Source organism: Protopterus annectens, chromosome 6.part0, assembly GCF_019279795.1.
Source record: "Protopterus annectens isolate FY-2018-M chromosome 6.part0, PAN1.0, whole genome shotgun sequence".
NCBI lineage: Eukaryota > Metazoa > Chordata > Ceratodontiformes > Protopteridae > Protopterus > Protopterus annectens.
Genome location: NC_056737.1, coordinates 1760297096 through 1760318181, shown reverse-complemented (window position 1 = coordinate 1760318181; position 21086 = coordinate 1760297096).

Below are 21086 nucleotides of genomic sequence, written 5' to 3'. Positions count from 1 at the left end.
GGGAAGACCTATGGTTCTATTAAAGTGAAGTAAATTAATAAAAGGACCTTCCAAGACAAATCTGCATATCCCACATTTATACACGCCTTTGTTCTTATTGGGACATGCCATACTAGTATTGACAGTGAAAGAGTCCCTTTGTAACAGTCTCTTCAAATTATAACTATTCCTAAAGGAAAACTTAGGAGTATTCCCTAAAACTTTAGTAAGTTCCACATTACATAGAATCACAATCCAGTTCTTTTGAAAAATAGAAGAAATACTAGAACTGTTCAAAGTCATGTCCAGACAGCTTGATGTACTATGATCAACACGAGTTTCATTACCTACATTCTCTTTACTATTAAAACCCAAAATCTAAGATAGGTTGAAAGTAAACATTTCTTCTGGTATGAATTACCTCATCTGCCTTACTTAATATATCCTTCTTATATCCCCTTTGTAAAAATAAGGCAATGATAAAATTGACCTCTTTCTCAAAAGTATTGGCCATCGAAGGCAATAAGGATTCAGTAGCAGATGTTTTACATATTCTTAATATTAGATCAGAATTTTTGCACTTTTGTTTAGGAGGTCAGGGGTCAGTGGTTGATTTTTTGGATGTGAAGATTATTTGGGATTCTGAAAGAAAGAGACTTGATAGTGAAATCTTTAGGGTGGAAACTTTTGTAAATAGTTACTTGTATTACACTAGTAATACCCCCCGTTTTTATTAAGAACATTATACCTAGGGGCAATTCATTCGAGCCTCAAGCATGATCACTAGTAATTATACTTTTGAGAATAAAGAAAAGAAATAACTCATTACACTGACTCCATGTGCAGATGATTAAATATGGAATGACAATTTCCTCTGATATATGGCCATGGAGGAAACTAGTGGTGTTAGCAATTGTAAGGGCCATGTAGGAACAAGGCTGTTAATTCCACTGATTTTCATTCAATCAGAGCAATTTTTAAAAACAAGCCAAGCAGAAACACATTAATGCACTTCCTGGAACATCATCTACATGTAAGGCCATATTCTCAGTTGTAGGGAATGTGATGCTACTCAAGGCCTTCCATCTCAATCTCTGAGAACTCTTTGACCTGCATGAAGCCTACAGTGACCACAACTGGGAAAGACGCTATAACCAATGTTAATGTGGTTGGTGGGCAGGACACTGGTTATACAATGGTATGCCACAGGACCATTAATAAGATGCTGGATGCTCAACAAAGAGCATGACTGCTGGCATAGGGACATTGCACAGCCATTGTGGTGCCAGAGATGGATGTTGAGGCACAGCTAGACAGACCTCAGGAACAATCCTCTGCAGATGCCCCAGATATATAGGAATATTTCTGTTTATCAATACCTGCAAGTCCTTTATGCATCTTAGTCACTATAAAGCTTAATTAAAAGTATCTGGCATATAGTATAGCCATATATCAGGGAGTCAACATCCACAGTCAGATGTACAAGGTATGCAAATAAAGTATAGTTTTTATCATGCTTATATTTATACTGTAAAACTTACAGTTGCATATATACTTTTGGTTTTTAGTTATACTGACACTGGATATTTTTATCTTTGGTGCAATCACAGATAATTCTTTATCTAGCACCAGCACTATGAAACTACCCCCACTCAAGGTTTGATGATCTGCAGCCTCTGATAATGATGGTGGGGGAAGACAAAGCATGATCCAGGAGAACAGAATGCATGATGTACACATGCAATGTGACCACTGCATTCCCAGGACAAACCATGAAGACATACCCTGTGCCTGCAGATACCCAGGCTACTCACATATCACTAACAGGACTGGTTAATAGGGACACTATTGAGCAGAGAAGTGTGCTGGAACCAGAAAACAGATATCAAATTGGTCCCTAGCACTCAAGGGCAGAGAAGACCATACCATAGAGTTGGTAATGGTGTTTATGGAGACATGGTTATGGCCCTCCCCCTGATGATGACAGCCCAGCATATATGTAGGGCCATCATGAAGTCATAGGATAGTACCACCACAGCTATGGCAAAGATAGTGATGGTAATGTAGGGTGTGTGTGATGATGCATTGAAGTGCATGTCCTATATGTGTGATTCCTTGGATAAGCTCAGTCATAAACTGGAATGTGCACTGTCTTCTCTGACTTGCTTGCTAGTACAGAGGGCCCTCCATGAAGCTGGTCATCTGCTACATCCATAGACGTTAGCCAACATGGCCATGGAGTACAGTGATTCTGTTCTGCAGTACATGCATTTCCACAGCAACATCTGATATGGAGATGTCTACTCCCAGGATTCTCTTTCCCCATAGCTGCAGCCTACTCCCAGGAGTCTCATTCCCCATAGCTGCAACCACCATCATGGTGGCATGTTTCATAACAAACATCTCTCAATGATGCACAATACAGCAGCATCTAGTCAGGGTTATGGTACATCCAGGGTAACTCCTGGGAAAGCCAAAGCTAGTGAGAGGGGGCATGCATGAGATGCTAAACTCCCCCTGTAGCTGTTTAGCAGTACAAATCACAATGCTGCAGCTACTACTGAGTTTGTGTCCATACAGATGCAGACTCCCACCACCTCAGCGCTACTTTATCACATACCTCCACTGATACTAGCCTTCTAAACATTAAAGCCTCCTACCCCCTAATATTGACATTTCACAGAAAAAAAACACTTTTCATGTTCATATTCCCCAGCACTCACATTCACACACTTCCCTATGAAAGTCATATAATTCTATGCCCCCCATCCATTTTTGTAAATCATGATAACTCTACTCTGCCCTCTGTACACTGATACTTGGTTTACCTATGTATGGTAATGCCCTGTGTGCCATTTTATGCATGAGTGTACAAAGCCTGGTGTTGGTTTTGCATGCATCATTTTTACTGTAGTGTATCATTTTATGTCATGGATACAGTATTCTAAACCTACATGTAGATCGCTGCCTTTTTGCAAGTGCTGTTGCATACTGGGTCTGCCTCCAACTGGCATGATCATCCCTGCTGCTGGCTTCTCCTCTGGCTCAGGCACCATTGCCTGTCATTCTTGGAACTATTGTCCATTCCAGTGCACACCCTGCTGTAACTATTTGGTATCTGTTTCTCAGACCTTCAGGCTAGAACTTGCCCTATGGTTCTTTGCAAACAACTGTGAATTGAGAGTTGTTATTCAGTCTTCAGCTGACTCGCAATTGCTTCAACATGGTCTAGACCATGTTAGCATATGGTCAAGAACTGTGGTCTCAAGCTAAATGGAAAAAAAATGTATCATAAGTTATTTTGGTATACAAAACAGTTTCACATAACATATGGGTGATGCACCCTTCCAGGCAGGCATTGTTTTAAGGGATCTAGGCACTCTTGTTTATAATTTCTTATAATTTAACCATCATGTCTCCACAGAAGTTGGGAAAGCATTTATCTGGGTGATCTCATTTCCAAAGGCATCTCCACTACAACCAAATAAGTCTTAATTCATCTTTACTTGTATCTTAGCAGACCCATTATTAAATATAATGCACCTTTTAGCATGTATTTGTCTAAAAATATGACACAACCTGAGAGACATCAGAGTTTTATAACTAAAATAATCACTGACCTCAAAATTCTTAGTTATCAGGAGAGACTGGCCGCAGTTTGTCTGTACTCAGACCCTTACAAACCCCTCCATGGGGATCTCTGTCTAGCCTTTTGAGACAGAAATATACAACCTTATTTGACTTCCTGTTCCTTCACAGAACTAATGATAGCTCAAATTACCAATTGAAGGAACCAAACCTTCTGTCAGGTAAGGAGGTACTGCCAGCCCAGCTGTCTGGAACTTTGTAAATAATTATATGTCATTTGTGAATATCAACATGATTCATATGTTTGTGTTACAAATGGTTTAGAACTGTATGTTATGTGTATATCAAACTGCTGGTATAGAAGTGTGTGTTGAAAAGGGTTATAAAGAACTGAGTTTTAAAAATGTATCCACATTGTACCCTACTGGAACAAAACAGAAATGTACATACACTATTGTAACCGTTTATATGTACATATTTTAACAATGGAAACTGGAACACAGGAGGTTAATTTCATAAATAAAGCTGAAAATTTAAATTACTTTATGACTATGTAATAAAAGGGTGTTATCTTTCAGTTTCAGTGCAGTAACATTACACAGTAAGATTGGACTTGTTAAGGGCCTTAAAGTATCTGATAAGGACATGGCTGGTAGCAGTGAGGAGGCATAGCTAGTAAACCTTTGTCAGCCTTTCCCAGGTGCATGTGTGTGTGTGTGTGTGTGTGTGTGTGTGTGTGTGTGTGTGTGTGTGTGTGTGTGTGTGTGTGTGTGTGTGTGTGTGTGTGTGTGTGTGTGTGTGTGTAAATCAAACCTCAAAGTGTGTGTGTGTCAGCTACTTGGGCATGGACATGACACACTGGTTGTAGAGAGAGGGTGCTTGAGGTCTTGGCTTGGCCACTCTGCTGAGATCTCAACCCTATAGCTGTGCCAGTGGGGAGACTTACTGGGGATCTGGAGAAAGAGGGAGAAATCAGCCCCAGACTGACTGTAGTCTCTGTGTGCTCTTAAAGGAAATTGCACTTGATGCAGACAGCTGCATTTGGAAATACTGTGTGTGTACCTGTCATCCTCCCAATGTATGTCCCCCACTGATGCTAGTGGTGAGGACTGAGGCTCCTTGATTACTGTTGCCAGTGGTGGGGCATCACATATATTGGTGTGCAGTGATGGGATATCGACATATTAGGATTCAGTGGTGTGGATATTGCATTCATGTAGCCAGTAAACAGTGGTCACTAAGGAGGGTGTTTGTACTCTCAATCAGTGACACAGTGAACATTCCGAGTTTCATATCACAATAGTTTTATTTTTTTTTTTTAGCTTAATTAGTCAGGGAGAGTAGGAAAGGATGTCAGCAGAGGAGTATGGCAAGCCGACAAGGAGTCTGTTGGCTGAGATGTGCCAAGACAAAGGACTAAGCATGCCAACCTGACTAAAGCAGAGATGATTACAGCCTTAGTCACAGCTGCATCACAGACCAGCAATCAAGAAGGCAACCAGACTGGCTTTAGGGATGTACACCTCTCAGAAAAAGGACAGTTCAACCTTTCCATGAGGACTTAAAAATCAGTCTGGAGTTAGAGACTTGAATTGGATATCAAACATTTGGAAATAGAATCAGCAGAGAGACTGAAATGTCTGAAGGCCAAAGAGAATGAGAAACTGAGATGACTGAAGGCTGAAGAAAATGAGAAACTGAGATGACTGGAGGCTGAAGAAAATGTGAACCTGCGATGTCTGGAAGCTGAGGAGAATGAGAGGCAGAGGCAACATGAAAAGGAGATGCTGACTCTTCACCAGGGTCATGGAGGTAAAGGGGAAGGGAATAACTGAACCCCAAAAGCAACAAAGGACAGTAAATTTCTTCCACATTTTACAGAGGGTGATAATTTTGATAATTTCATTCATATGTTTGAATGGGTATGTAAACAGTATAATGTTGACCAAGGGGTCTGGGTAAGGTTCCTGACCCCCTTACTCCATGGTAAAGCTGTAACTGCTATTTCTAAATTGTGTGATATTGACTGCTTAAATTATAATACTGTTAGAAATTGTCTATCAGAGTGTTTTTAATTAACACTTGATGTTTTTCTTGAGCATAGACTCAAGGCAGATAAAAGTGTGCGTGAATATATTGCTGAATTAATCACTTATTTTCATAGATGGGTGAGTAGGTGTCAGGCCAGCACTTTCGAAGGACTGGCAGACCTTTTGGTTAGGAAACAAGCCCTTAGCACTTTGCCTGAGGACATGAGAATCTGGTTGGCAGACTGGCAGTGCAATGCCTCAAATGAGTTGGGGAAAAAGGGACACCTATACCTAGCAAGCAGGGCATCACTGCACAGGAAAGAGATACCCAGTGCTGCTTATGGTTCTAAGGGAACCCATGGTGGGTAGCCTAAACTGCCCCAACAGAGTCTGCCAGTAACAGGGGAAGCCACTTGTCCAGGTACACAGCCAGGACTAAGGGTTAATTGTTTTAAATGAAACCAGTGGGGCCATGTAGCATATAGATGTCCATGAAGGCAAGGTGAGGAACAAAAGGTGGGAGAGCCATTAAGTGGGAATGACAGACTGCCAGCAGTAAGTTGTATGAAGACAAAAAGGATACCAAATTACCACAAGAGGCTATATCTTATCTTAGTAGAGGGGAAACGGGCCACTGCTAAGAGAGACAAAGCCTCTGACCTAACCATTGTGAAGCCTGCAATGGTTAAAGAGGAGCTCTACTTGCTTGGGCAGTCTACGCCAGTCATAGCTTAAGGAGGGACCCCATTCTTAATTCCTTTGGCTAGGGTTCACCTTGACTGGGAGGGTGGAAAAGGAAGCAAGCAAGTAGGTGTGTTTGAGGATATCCCTGCAGTTGTCCTGATAGGGAATGATTTTGATAATGCAGTACCTTGTGCACATGCAGTGACACACAGTCAGGCTTGGAGGCAGGCATGTGGGTCTGGTAACCTGGGAGGGGCCCAGACAAACTGCACACTTGCAGCCAGGACTGGTGTGGTAGTTACTTCAGGGAGGGAGCTAGCCTGTATCAGTGAGACTGAAGGTGAGCCACAGCTACATGAGGCTACTGATGCTCCCTTGGACAGAGTGACTGCAAGGGCAGTGGTGAGTAGTAGTACCCAGGCTGACAGTAAGGCACTGCTGCCAGAGAATACCAGACGTCCTGTGGAAAGGGAGCTGAGAAGGGTTACAAAGGGAGAGCTGAGACAGGCTCAGCTCTCAGACCCTACATTACAAGGCTTGAGGGAGGTAGCCAGTGAGGCACCTGATTGTCAAGGAAAAGGGGAATCTGTATACTGTGTCTGTATAAAGAGTGGACCCCTGATGGAGGGCTAGAGGGTGAGAGAATACTGCAGTTTGCATTGTCCAGACCCTACCATCTGGCACTTCTAGCCATAGCCCATGATATTCCATTTGCAGGTCATATGGGTATAAAGCATACCAAGAGACATATTGTGCAGAACTTTTATTGGCCTGCAATTTCCAGAGATGTAACAGAGTACTGCTGGACCTTTGAGTAGTGCCAAAAGGTAGGCAAGGCCGGAGACAAGGACAAGGCTCCTTTGATCCCTTTGCCTGTGATTGAGGAGCCATTTCAGAGGGTAGCTATGGATATTGTGGGACCTCTGAGCACCCAAAGTTCCACAAGGAACAAGTAAATCCTAGTGTTAGCAGATTATGCTACAAGATACCCTGAGGCAATGGCTCTATCCTCCATTGAGCTAGAAAAGGTAGAAAATGCTTTGTTAGAGATTTTCAGCAGGGTAGCTTTCCCAAAAAAAATACTGACTGACAGAGGTAACAATTTCATGTCAGACCTGCTGAAATGTCTGTGGAATAATGGTCTGGTTGAGAGGTTAAATTCTATACTAAAGACTATGCTACAGGTATTTGCAGACCAGTTTAAGAGGGAGTGGGACAAATAGTTGCCCCATCTGTTGTTTGCTTACATAGAGGTGCCCCACAAATCCTCATTTTTTTCACCCTTTGAGTTACTGTATGGGCATAGGGTGATGGGACCTCTAGATTTGATTTGTGATGAGTGAGATGGTGAGTGAAAATCCCACAAGGAGTCTGTTATGGCATATGTCCTAAACCTCAGGACAAGGCCCAGGAACTCATGGGCATGGCCCTGGAGAACCTGGCAGATGTTCAACAGCAGAAAAAGGTCTGGTATGACAGGAATGCTCAAGCTAGAGAGTATGCTGTGGGGCAGCAGGTCATGGTTCTCATTCCTGTCAGACACAGCAAGCTGTAGGCAACTTGGGAGGGACCCTTCAAAGTGGTAACAAAGGCCAGTGATTTTAAGTACATGGTGAAGCTGCTAGGCAGGAGGCAGGGGCACAAAATGTACCATGTTAACATAATGATTAACTATGATAGGGAGGCCCTGATGCTATGTATTGGCAGTAGGAAGCAGGAAGAGTCTGAGGGGGATGTATGGCTACAGGGAGCCAACCAGCCCAAATCCCAAATTACTATGGTGGATCCTAGGGTTGCAGGCATATGATAGAACAGTGCAGCACTGACTGGGATCAGCAATGTCAAGGCAGCTGGAATATCAAGAGAGGGAATGGGGTAAGGTATTCCCAGATAGGCTCATCCCTCTCCAGCAATGTTTTTCAAGGGTCACTGGAAAAATTAGCTTGAGTATTTGAGGGGGGGGGGTGTTGTGAAAGGAGATACTGCAAGCCCAGCTATCTGGAATTTTGTAAATAATTATAGGTCATTTGTGAATATCAACATGATTCATATGCTTGTGTTACAAATGTATTAAAACTGTATATTATATGTATATCAATACTGCTGGTACAGAAATTGGTGTTGGAAAAAAGTTTGTAAAGTACTAAGCTTTAAAAATGTATCCACAGTCTACCCTACTGGAACAGAACAGAAGTGCACATACACTATAGTAACTGTTTAGATGTATATATTGTTAACAATGGAGACTGGAACACAGGAGGTTAATTTCAGAAAAATAGCGAAAAATTTAAATTACTTTATAACCACATAATAAAAGGATGTTATCTTTCAGTCTCAGTGCAGTAACAGACACAATGTCTAGAACTAGAGGTTCTCTGGATTGTCTTGCAAGTATTTTATTGTTTTATGACTTCCACCGAGTACCAAGATTTGAGGAAAAGCCCTTGTGTATGTATTTTCACAGGTAGATGCTAAATGCTACCAGCTGCATCAATGGTTGTTTTTCACCTGGGATAGATTTGGATGACAAGAAGTGATGTCATCCTGCAAGCTATCCCAACAGTAATATTTTGGATATTAATTTAAGAACTCTCTGAGAGAGACTCAGTATTCTGTATTTTGTCTTTGACTTGACAAGGATCACCACATATCTGCCTTCCTAAGATTAAGTAAGTCTAGAGAACAGTTTAATTCTCTTAGATTCAATCAGGAATATATTGAAACATAGATTTGATGTTTTTCTTTATTTATTTGAGACTGTCCTACAATGTTGTTTTAAATATTTCCTGTGATTTTAAACTCTAATGTTACTGGGATTATATACTGAGTATTTTCTTGTTCTTTTATTATTTATTATTAAATATATTTAAACCTTTAATCGTGGCTGATATTTTTAAGATATATTTAAGTTCTGGGAGTACTTGCATATTTATTTGGTGACACTGTGGGCCACTCCTAATAGCCTTGCTCTTGGTCAAACTACCATTTGTATTGATAGTAACATTACACAGTAAGATTGGACACTCTTTGTTAAGGGCCTTAAAATAACTGATAAGGATGTGGCTGGTGGCAGTGATAACTATCTTATGGTCTGGGTACATGGGTGTATAGCTAGTAAACCCGTGCCAGCCTTTCTCAGGTGTGTGTATAAACCAAACCTCAAAGTGTGTGTGTGTGTGTGAGTGTGTGTGTGTGTGTGTGTGTGTGTGTGTGTGTGTGTGTGTGTGTGTGTGTGTGTGTGTGTGTGTGTGTGTGTGTGTGTGTGTGAATGTATGTGTGTGTCAGCTAGTTGGGTAAGGACATGAAGCGCTGGTTGTACAGAGAGACTGCGGGAGGTCTTGGCTTGGCCACTCAGCTGAGATCTCAATCTTATAGTCGTGCCAGTGGGGAGGCTTATTGGGGATCTGGAGAAAGAGGAAGAAACCAGCCCTGGACTGATTGTGGTCTCTGTGTGCTCTTAAGGGAAATTGCACTTGACGCAGATAACTACATCTGGAAATACTGTGTGTGTACCTGATATCCTCCCAGTGGTACTAGTGGTGAGGATTGAGGCTCTTTGATTACTGTTGCCAGTGGTGGGGCATCACACCTTCCTCAACAGATAATAAAACATGTTGGCATGACAGAATCTTATCCTAAAGTATCCCTCAGCTCTGGAACAAACTTCGACTACATGTAAAGCCAAGTAACATCCTTGCCATCTTCAAGGTAAACCTAGATATTTGGATGGCTAGCCTCAAATTCTCTCTTGGTATATATATTGTCTTACCCTCCTTGAGTCTACTGGGATCTTTTAAATATGTGTTTTTTTTTTTTTTTAAATAGATTAGTAATGGTCTGCAGACTATCTAGTACTTACCTATGCGCCTATGAATCTGTGAACGTATGCACTGCTTTCCAAGTACAGCTGCATAGTTGGACACTGCTTTTGAGCTTATACCAGGGTCATGCTACAGGGCACCACTGGATGAATCCAAACAAAAAAAAGTATGCCTTCAACAAGCTAATCACATTGTCAGTAATGTTTTTGTTGGTGCTTCCATGGTCTGTTTTATTTTGTGGATTTCTTATGGGTGTCATGATCCAGGGTTTAGAGACTTATCCATCATCATCCACAAGCTTCCTCATGGGAATTTATCCCTCACATACTGTTGGTACTGACCACAAGTCTGCCATATTTGGGAGTCATAATAACTGCCGGGGTAGCCTGCACACCCATTGTAGAAGATGCCCTGTCCACTACAGACCACCTGGCAATTGATGGAGTGATATCCTTTGCAGTTCATGTTCCTCCCTCCCAGTTCACTAGATTGAGTCTCTCTTTCAATATGGTACAGTCTATGACCCCTAGTACCTCAGGGAAATGAGATATATCAGAAATCCTGCATGGTATATGTCTCTCCTCTGAGATATGTGGCAACCACACATGATTCCCTACATGTTGAAGCATGGCATTGAGAAATGGATGGAGTATACTCAAGGCAGATTGCTGAAATTGCTGAGATACTCTCACTGTTTTTCCAGTAGGACATTAGAAGGTCTCCATATCTAATATATGTAAAGCCACAGAAACCTTAGTTTCAACTTATAGGTTCATAGGTTCATGTAAGGTTACTAGGCTAATGGCCCTAGAGTTTTTACAAGCTTAGCTATATTTATCCCAAGTTTCTCCAATTGTTGGTGGTTAGTTGAATGAAGTTCTCAGAGGTAAGGGTCTACGATAGTTTATAATGAGTTCCTCTGTCCAGCAGGGACCTCTGTGGTCTCTCCAATTGTTGCAGCTGTCTAGTGACGTACATGCAAAAGGGAGCATTGTACTCAGTTTTTGGTCTGATGAGGGCTGAGTATAATGGGAGTATAACATCCTTAGCTCTAGATGTGATGCCTTTACTTGTAAGAAGTGTCACATAGAAGGATTTCTTTACTAGTGAGGATACACAGTGATCAAAGTTCAGATTACTGTCAGCCTGAGTAACCAGATCACATACCATTGGGTGTACAATTACGGGGTGCTGTATGTAATGTAAGTAGGAGGGATTTCAGCTTTTCCAAGGGGAACCATAATGCATTTAGCTTTAATCTGCAGCTTTGGCACCAACCATTTGTCTGCATTAACCCTGTGTGCATTATATTAACATCATTGGAAAACTCAATGACTGCTTCCAGTTTGCAATCATCAGTGACCTTGGTCAGCTACAGACCATCCAAGTTTGCCTGGACTTCTGAGAAATAAATTCCAAACATTAAGAGGCCCAGTATATAACCATGTGATATGCCACTAGTGACTGGTCTTTTGCTAGACGTGAAGTCACCCATGTTGACAGTATGTGTCCTATCAGTGAGCCAGTTGGCTACCCATCTGGTAATGTAGGGGTTGATTCCCAATTGGGAGAGTGTCAGTATAATACACGAGTGGGGGATTGTGTCAAATGCCTTGGCTAGGTCAAGATATGCAGTATACATTGCACTGCCTTTACCTTGTCCAGGGCCTTGGTGACTTTCTCAGAGAAGTCAGTGATGTTTAACAGGCATGCTCTACTTTTAACAAATCCAAATTGTGTTGGGTCCAGACTTTGGAGATTACCTATGTCCTTGGTAATAAGGTCCATAATGATTATTTCCATGGCCTTGCAGATGGAGCTAGTCAAGCTTATGGGCAGATAATTCCAGGGCTTGTTGATGGTCCCCCTTTGTGCAGAGGGATTACTGTTGCTGTTATCCATTCCACTGGAACATGGCAAGTTCTCACACATTGGTTAAACAGGGATCCAAGTGGGTCTGCTAGGTCATGTTTTATGTTGTTTAAAAGGCATCACAGGATGTTGTCTGGTCTCATCAATGCCATGATTTTGGCCTTCGACAGCACCAACATGACCTGCTTGCTCCAAATCTGTCAACTAGCCAGTTGACTATAACTTCCAGTTGAGTATGGGTGGTGTCATCCACAACCAGTTTAGTGCATAACTGGGGGTTCCCTTTTAGATTTTGGACATATTTAAAGCATGCCTTGTGAATATCCACAGCTAGTGAGTCTGTATTTGCTTTGTAATTTGCTTTGGGGGACTTGACAAGATCTCTAATGTGTTTGTTTAAGCTGCAGAGGGATTTCTTCCTCTGCTGAGCCAGTTCCCTCTTGTTCTTGGACATTAGTTTTTTTCTCTTGTTGTATAGCCTGTTTATACTAGGGGTGCACCACAGTGACTTGTTTTTTTTGCAAGACCTGGTTTTAATCTGATTAGGTACAGCTGATTCTATACAACTGTTTACGTGGTTATACAGGGCATTGGTGTACACCTTTGCATTGGAGTCCATATTATCTGCATTCAAGGGGGGCTTTGAAACTTCTTACACCATCCCTTAGTAGGAGATAGTTTGTCTTTCAAAAAGACTTAAGTGTCTTTGAGCTTGATGAGGTGTCTGGTCTTATAATTACATTGTCCAGTCTTACCAGAGAGGACATTGCATGGGTCAGGGTGGGGGTGCAATGCTCTTCCATGTTAGTGAGTACTATGTCCAGGACGTTTTAGCCTTTTGTGGGTGTGCTGGCTAGCTGTTCCAGAGCATTTGCTTTGACAGTCCAAGAACATCTGTGCCATCATGTTTGTGGTCATGTATGTTTCCAGGTCGATGGTAAGATAATTAAAATCACCCATGAGTAAGATGTGGGCTGTATCACAAGTGGCTGCAGTAAGTCCAGGTATGTGGTATACTTTTCCTGTTTCATGGTGGGGACCTATAGCTAGCTATGATGTAGTAGGGTATTTGCCTATGGTTAATTGGACATGGAGTTGCTGAAGAGAGTGATACGGTTTGACCAGTCTCAAGGTGTATTTATGCTTAATGAAGATGGATACACCTCCTTCTTTACTTCTTTCAGGCTCAGTTTGTGGTCTGGAAGTATGGAAGAAGGCATTGTAGCCCTGCATGGCCAGGGTGCTTTCTGCACCTTTGAACTATGTCTCAGTGACTGCACAGTCATCAACATCTTCCAAAGTAAGGAGTGCTTCCAGACAGTGCAGTTTCTGGTTTAGACTCTTACCCTTAAGCAGCAGTACCTTGAGTTTATCTAAAGAGGATTTTGTTATGTTGGGAGGTTGGTTATTTTGACACTGCCTGAAAAAGGCACAATAGGAGTGGCTAATGCATTTGCCAGTATCCAGAATCCTTGGGGAGACAGATGCAATCTATGACTCTAACATGTTTGCAGACAAGGCTAACATATATCCACAGTTTTTTGAATGGTGTCCCTATTGATAAGGTACCAATCCACAATGTCAGAGTTGTGGAGTCTATGAAATGTTAAACAAAGTCACATGTCTCTGCTACACTAGCAGCAACATTTCACACTATTGGACATAGCAACAGCAATAAAACCTCTTGTAAATACTCATTTACTAATACTCTGGGAACCCCTAACATTTTTTAATGATTCACTCAGTCTGAATGACAGCATTCTGCTGGGTTCAAATATACAGCAGGCACAGCTCTTTTGTTTGGCCTTTATACATTTCTGAATCACTCCACTTTCAAGTTTTACATTAATAGTAATAATCTTAATTACCATGTCATTGTACGGCCATTAGCATATACTATACCCGATCAACCTTTTTGTTCTGGTTCTGGCCTCAATGCAGAGTTTGTTTCTGTGGATCAATCACATCCTGTAAGTGATAAGTCATCTAGCAAATTCAGTTACCACAATGAGGCAAAGTTTTCTGAGTCCTGGCCTAGGTCTCAGCAACAATTAAAAATTGCAACATATGCTGCCACATCCATAAACAAGGGTAACCAGTAAAATACTAATCACAAACCAAGCTCTTAAGCTCTCCACTAATAAAAATTTACTGGCGATTTGTGACTCCATACTAAGGCATATATAATCTACTCTCACAAAGCGGGGCAAAAAATAGCATGACAGTTGTCTTTCCGGTGACATGATGTCTGACATTTTGAAAGCCGTCCAGACCCTAAAAATAGACAAGTATGACTACAACATGGTGGTAGTCCATGTGAGTACAAATCATCTGGCATAAAAAACCCTAAGGGGCATGTAAAGTGACATTTTTGAACTCTGCTTGCATGCCACAAATGCAGAAAAGACTCTGATATTGAGCAAAATCTTACATTTGCCAAGAATGATGTTGCTGTACAAGGAAATTACTGATTTCAACAATTGTCTGACTGGAGTCATTCGGGTAGAATTTGGTATGTATTAGCACAGGATGAACTGCTGCACATCCCTGCTTGCTTTTCCTAGGATGAATTGCACCTGTCATTTCAGGGCTTCTACATATTGGCTTCATAGCCTTTGCTGCCTCATGGTGTCTATTCAGTCAGAGTCCAGCTAATAGATCTTCTAATAAAATAAATAAATAAATTAATTAATTAATTGATTGATTAATTAATTAATTAAAATATATTTAAAAAAAACAAAGCAGAGGGCAATATCAGTGTAGCACTGCTCAATGGTATGAGTCTAAATAAACTGCTGGACCTTGAAGCCCTCCTCCATTTGGAGCATTTTCATGTGTGTATGATTACTGAAATGTACTTTAAAATTGCAGACAGTACCATATCTATGAGAGGTTTTGCACCTACTGTGCCATTAGACCTGATAAGAACTGTGATGGAGTATCCATAATTCAGACAGACCACGTTATCTCAAAGCAGATCTGCAGACACCCCCAAGATAAACTTATTGCAATTCAATCCACTCTAAATAAGAGCAAGTACTGGATCATAGCATATTACGGGACCTCCTTTATGACCTCTGAAAACCATGTCCATTTCATAAGTGCATTCCATTACACAAAAACTCCATCAATCTTGGGGACATTAACTATCTATTGACAAACTGGAAAACTTATACCTTAAATGTAGCTTGTGCCCCAAAATGCCTCAATTTCGTAAGCAAGAATTCCATGGACAAAACAGTCTGCTTGTAGTTCTGCTACTTCACTAGCAGCAAGCAGCTGCCAGACTGTACAGTGAGCTATAATCTCTTGATCTATTTATTGGGATCTGATGCTACCTCTCTCTCTTTGCTGAACATTAAGTATAGTTGTACAGTTATCAGTATTTTGGCCTTTCTATCATGTTACTTAGTTTTTGGTTGGGAAGAAACAGAGTGGTATATAGGAAAGTGAAGAATGTTAAATGTTGTGGCTGGTGTTTCAGTTTCTGGTTTATAATTTTTGGTTGACTGGATTGGTATTAGGAGGCAATCTGCAAAGCAATCTATTGTATTGAAGTGGTCAGAATTTGGGGTCATGGCTTTACTGAGGACTGAACTGGTGCTGTGAAGCAATATGTGACTGTATTGTTAGATTACTGGAATTATAGCAATTTCTGGTATCAGTGGATGTCAGGGAAACAGAGTTTAAAATGATATGGAGTAGGTGACCTTGTTTTTTATCATCACAAAAGAACACTTTTTAAAAGTGCAATCTGTTCTGGGACCTGATAACATACTTGCATGTCTGTTGAAATTCAGTAAGTATGCACTGGTGAACTTGCTCCTAAAACTATTCAACTCAAGCTTATTCACTGTCTTTGTCACAGAGGTTTGGCACACAGCAGTTGTCATGCAGTCCCACCATGGACCCCAGATGTTACAGACTCATCACTCTGATGAGCTTCATCTGCAAGGCCATGGTTATTTAATTTAGTATTTGAACTGCAACCAGTCAATACCAAAATATATTTGTGTCATTTTGGAAAGGCCACTTTTTACTGTCTCCATAGAATCAATCACTTATAAGTGAGAACTTTTCATCATGAGCCCATTTGGTGTGCCAGTTATTAATTTACATAGTTGCTATTTTATACAATAATGCTGCTTATTACTTACTTTTTAAGTAGTAAAGTTTCTTTTGATTATAACCTACAATACCTGCTTAGTGAATTATTACATGTTATTGCTGATTTAAGTTATTTGGTTTCAAAATTTTCTTTTACACGGTTGAGGTGATAGTTTTTCATGTAACATATTTAGAATATTAAGCACCAAAATAAACTTGAATTTGAACGTGCTTGACCTGTCTTTAAAATAAAGCATTAATGTGCACTATCCGACCTGCATTAATATGCACTATCCCACTAATATGCTCTTCCCCTGTCAAGTCTAGCCACATGCTGTTAATCTCCACTTTCAGAACTCTTTTCAACATCTTAAAAAAAACAGTGGGTGCAAATATCATAATATCCAAGGAATTCAAACATACGAACTTCCTAGAATTCTAGGATGAAGGCTCTAAGTTCAAGTATAACTTTAACCACCAAAATGTTGATATGGCTAGTAATTATGTAAATAAAATTGATGCTTACTTAGAAAACTGAATAAATATGTCAATCCTTAATAGAACTTAACAAAAAGAGATGGGTAGGAGCAAACCAGCTTGGTGCCCCACATGTATAAATAAATAATACAGTAAAAGAAAAAAAAAATCTCATTAGAATATATAGCAAATCTGACGACCAACAAATCAAAGTCAACATCAAAAGTGGCTCACAACACAACAAAACAAAACACAACAATCACCTCAATGTTGCACTGGGTAGCTGTAGACTGTACATGTAGTATATTTTATCACATCTGCTGATTGATTCCAAATGCTACCTACATTTTGGAGACTGACTGTCACAATTAACAGCAACTCCCCCATCAGATGCATTGTGCAGATCTGCTGCCAAAGCCACAAGATGAGAAATGTAAGACAGTTCAGCCTCAGATTCATTCATGGGTAAGGTGTCACTTTCACCTGACACTATGGACAGATGTTAATCCATGATGAAGCAGACACTGCCACTGCTTATGTGGCAATGACACTGGCATTTGTTTCTTATCATCATCATTAGCCATTGTATGAGTGGCAGGGTGTTCCTGTCTCTACAGCTGTTCTGACCTGCAAATATACAAGAAAAACACACCAGACATCAACATCACTATCTTTGCTACAATAATGGCCATGTGGCATGCATGCAAAATGTGTCCATGCCAGATAAATCATGCAATTCCAACCTAGGTCCACTACCATAATGATAATGATTCCACTAAATTCATGATGCTCCTATGAGAAAACATAAGGAATGTGTATGCTATGGTCAGCCTACTGATTGCATGCACATTGCTGCTGTACAGAATCTACTATATCTGCTACTAACCTGGTTCATTACACAGCAAGTTGTATGGGAGTTAGTCTATCTTGGTGCCATTGTCCCCACCTCCATTGAAGATACCACTACTACAGTCCTCCTGCACAAAACATTCTCTGTCTTTCTTAGCTTACTGCTGTCTTTTGCCACTGTGGCTATACTCTCTGCTGTTATTTTTACCTTTGCATGGTATACTATGATAGAGACACTTACAACATTGCTGAGTGTGTGATTCTGTCCACTAACAGTATTGATGATATGGACAAGTATCTTCTACTCCAGGTGCCATAAAGGCTGGTTGGCAAACCCTGACACTAACAGGCATCATCCAGGGTCATGAGTGCCTGTAGAAAGATCCCAGCCTTTGTCTTTCTACTCCAGATAAGTAGACACCTGTAAACTCAGAGAAATAGCTACATACTACATACAGCTGTGTTTTGTTAGCTGCAATGATACTGGGACAACCTTGGTGTACTACACTATATTTGAAGGGACAGATGCAGGGTGTGTCATAGTACAGTAAGGTCAACAGATACAGGAACACATACAGCTAGTATACCTAACACTCAAGGGGATCCATACACTCCCTGATAGGCTCAGCCTTTATACTAGGACCTACAAGTATGTATGTATGCATGTATAAAGAAATAAGAGCGTTGGATGATGACAGATTAAACATATGTGACAGATTCATATAGTAGGTACTATAGCCACAGAGATTCACATAGATTTGCAACTCTTGGTATGGTACTGTTGTACCCAACACCATGCATTTCAATATACGTCTATATACTTCATATAGAGTACACCCCTATAAAATGTCTGGCAGGAATATATAGGGATAAGATGTCCAGATTACAAAGAATATTACCAGTACTTTCTAAGTCCACTTTATGTGTATAGTTATTTATTTATTTCAGTGTGATAACTGGGTGATTGGACTAGTCGCTAGACCCTTTTCAGCCATAACCTGCATCAAGAGTGGCAGAGTTAAAGCATATGATGTTAATGGAAGCAATGATGCAGTTGCTATTTACAATTTGAGTGTGCATAAATGTAGAGAGAAACAATGGCTATTTACGTCAAAAAAGTAGGACACTTGCTGTTCGTAAAGCATCACAGCAAATTAACAGAGCACAGAATTCATAATTTTCTTAAGAAAACGTTTTCCATACTGGTAAGTCATTAACCATTGTCTCAAAACCAAGTGCTCATGACTTTATTTTGAGGTTCTCTTTTGGGCAATCTGGACTTAAAAAACAACAAACAGGGATGTTAAAAAAGAGCACTCTGCACCGATCTCAATCCAAGTAATTAGTGCTTTCATTCACTCCAATATAATGAACTTCTTCGGACATTTTTAATCTCACATGACCAACTTTAAATAGCCCCCTCCATTAAATGACATCACATACACATCGCCCTCTTAAAGTAATATTAACAAATTCAATTATTCCACTTAAACTTCAGTCAAATTACTTTAAAAATACAGTTATAAATACATGTAATGTAATTAAAGATACGAATAAATATATGTATATATACCTCAATTCTTATTATAATAAACACCCCTCACTTTTTTACACACATATATAATATATATATATATATATATATATATATATATATATATATATATATATATATATATATATGGGTCCTAGTCTGAACATCGAAAGTACGTTAAAATCGAAACATACTACAGCGAACTCACTTTTGCGAAAGTGCATTTTCGCAAAAAAAAAAGAAAAAAAGACACGCAGTTTGCATGTAGGTTTAGTTGTACATCAGCATGTACTGTTGATTGTACAATTAAGTAAACTGTTGCTTAGATCGTGGTACAGTGGGGATAAGGGAATATTCCCTTATCCCCACTGTAGTGTGATCTCGGAGTGAGAATATTAAAGTAGGGAGGATGGGGGTGCAGGGGGCTTTTGTAGGTTTTTTGGCTTATTTATTTATTTTTTTTGTGAAAGTGCATTTTTGCTAAAATGCACTTTCACAAAAGTGAGTTCGCTGTAGTACGTTTTGATTAAACATACTTTCGATGTAACCATATATATATATATATATATATATATATATATATATATATATTTATTTATTTATTTATTTATTTATTTTCTATCCTCTTTCGAGTGATTTTAATTTTAAAATACAGTTAAAGAACAATATTTGTTCAATCCAGGATATGAACAAACTTTTAACCTCAACTGCCAAAGAAGTTCCCTTTCCTCTAATTTTAATGCTCTCGGACTACCCCTAATGTTTTTTTCCTATTTGTTCGATCACCAAGTATCGAAAGTAGTAGTCAAGGTATTCTAAAATGTGTTTTGCTAGGGAATTAGTTACATTTTGTTTACTAATATTATATTGATATATATATATATATATATATATATATATATATATATATATATATATATATATATATATACACTCTGTCATAGGTGCCGCTCTGCTTTTCCTATATAGAAACTTATACATGATTGGCACTTGGATAAATATATTATCCCCTTTGGTATTACAGTTGTACTTTCCTTTAAGTTTATAAGTCCTATTATGAATTTTGAATGCATTTGTAACTTCAATAAATTTACAATATGGGCACCATCCACATTTAGTCATACCTGGATTCTGAATTAGGGGTGTCACAGTTCTCTCAAATAGCCCTTTAATATTACACCACTTCTTAAAAATCAGTCTTGGCTCATCCCTTATCTTGGATCTGATGGATATATCCTCCCTTATTAAAGCCAAGTTTTTTGTTAAAATGCTTCTCAACATACCAGAATCACTAGAAAGGGTTTTTTAAACTAACATTATATACAACACTTACATTGTTTTCATGTTTCACTTCAACCATTGTTTGGGACTGGTTCCCATGAGGAATCCCCTTATTTAAGATCGATTTAAAATGGCCCAACCTTCTTTTTCCATTAACTTCATAAATTAACTCCTCAATCAATTTGAGTGGATACCCCCAACTAAGAAACATATTTTTAAGTGTGAGACATTCAGCCTCAAATTCTTTATTCAAGGAGGTCATCCTAGCTGCCCTAACTAGTTGCCCCTTCACCACGGCTTTGTTTTGGTGAAATGGGTGGGAACTTTCAAAATGTAAAAATGTATTCGAATATGTTGCTTTCCTAAAGATTTTTCCAAGATATATTTTATTCATCCTTTCCTTAGATAAATGGACATCCAAAAAAGAAATTACATCCGTATCAAATTGTGATGTAAATTGTAGGAAGGAAGTTGTGCTATTCATATTATCCAAAAGACTGTTAGATGTTTCTGTATCTCCCTTCCAAATCAAAAATATGTCATCCAGGTATCTAGTATACCAGTATATCTTGTCTGAAACATTCCTATTCTTAAATAAAAATTCCCTTTCCCAATATGTCATCACAGTGTCCACAAAATTAGCACCACAAGGAGACCCCCATTGCCACACCAATTTTTTTGCAGGAAATATTCATTGTCGAATAATATAAAACTGAAATTTCCAATAATCTATTAAATTAATTTTCCATGACTCTACCCCTTTTTCAAGTAAGAAGTCAGTAACCCAACATATGCCTACATCTTGAGGGATAACACCATGTAAGTCCTTGACGTCAACAGTCAAGAAATTATAGCCATCTTGAT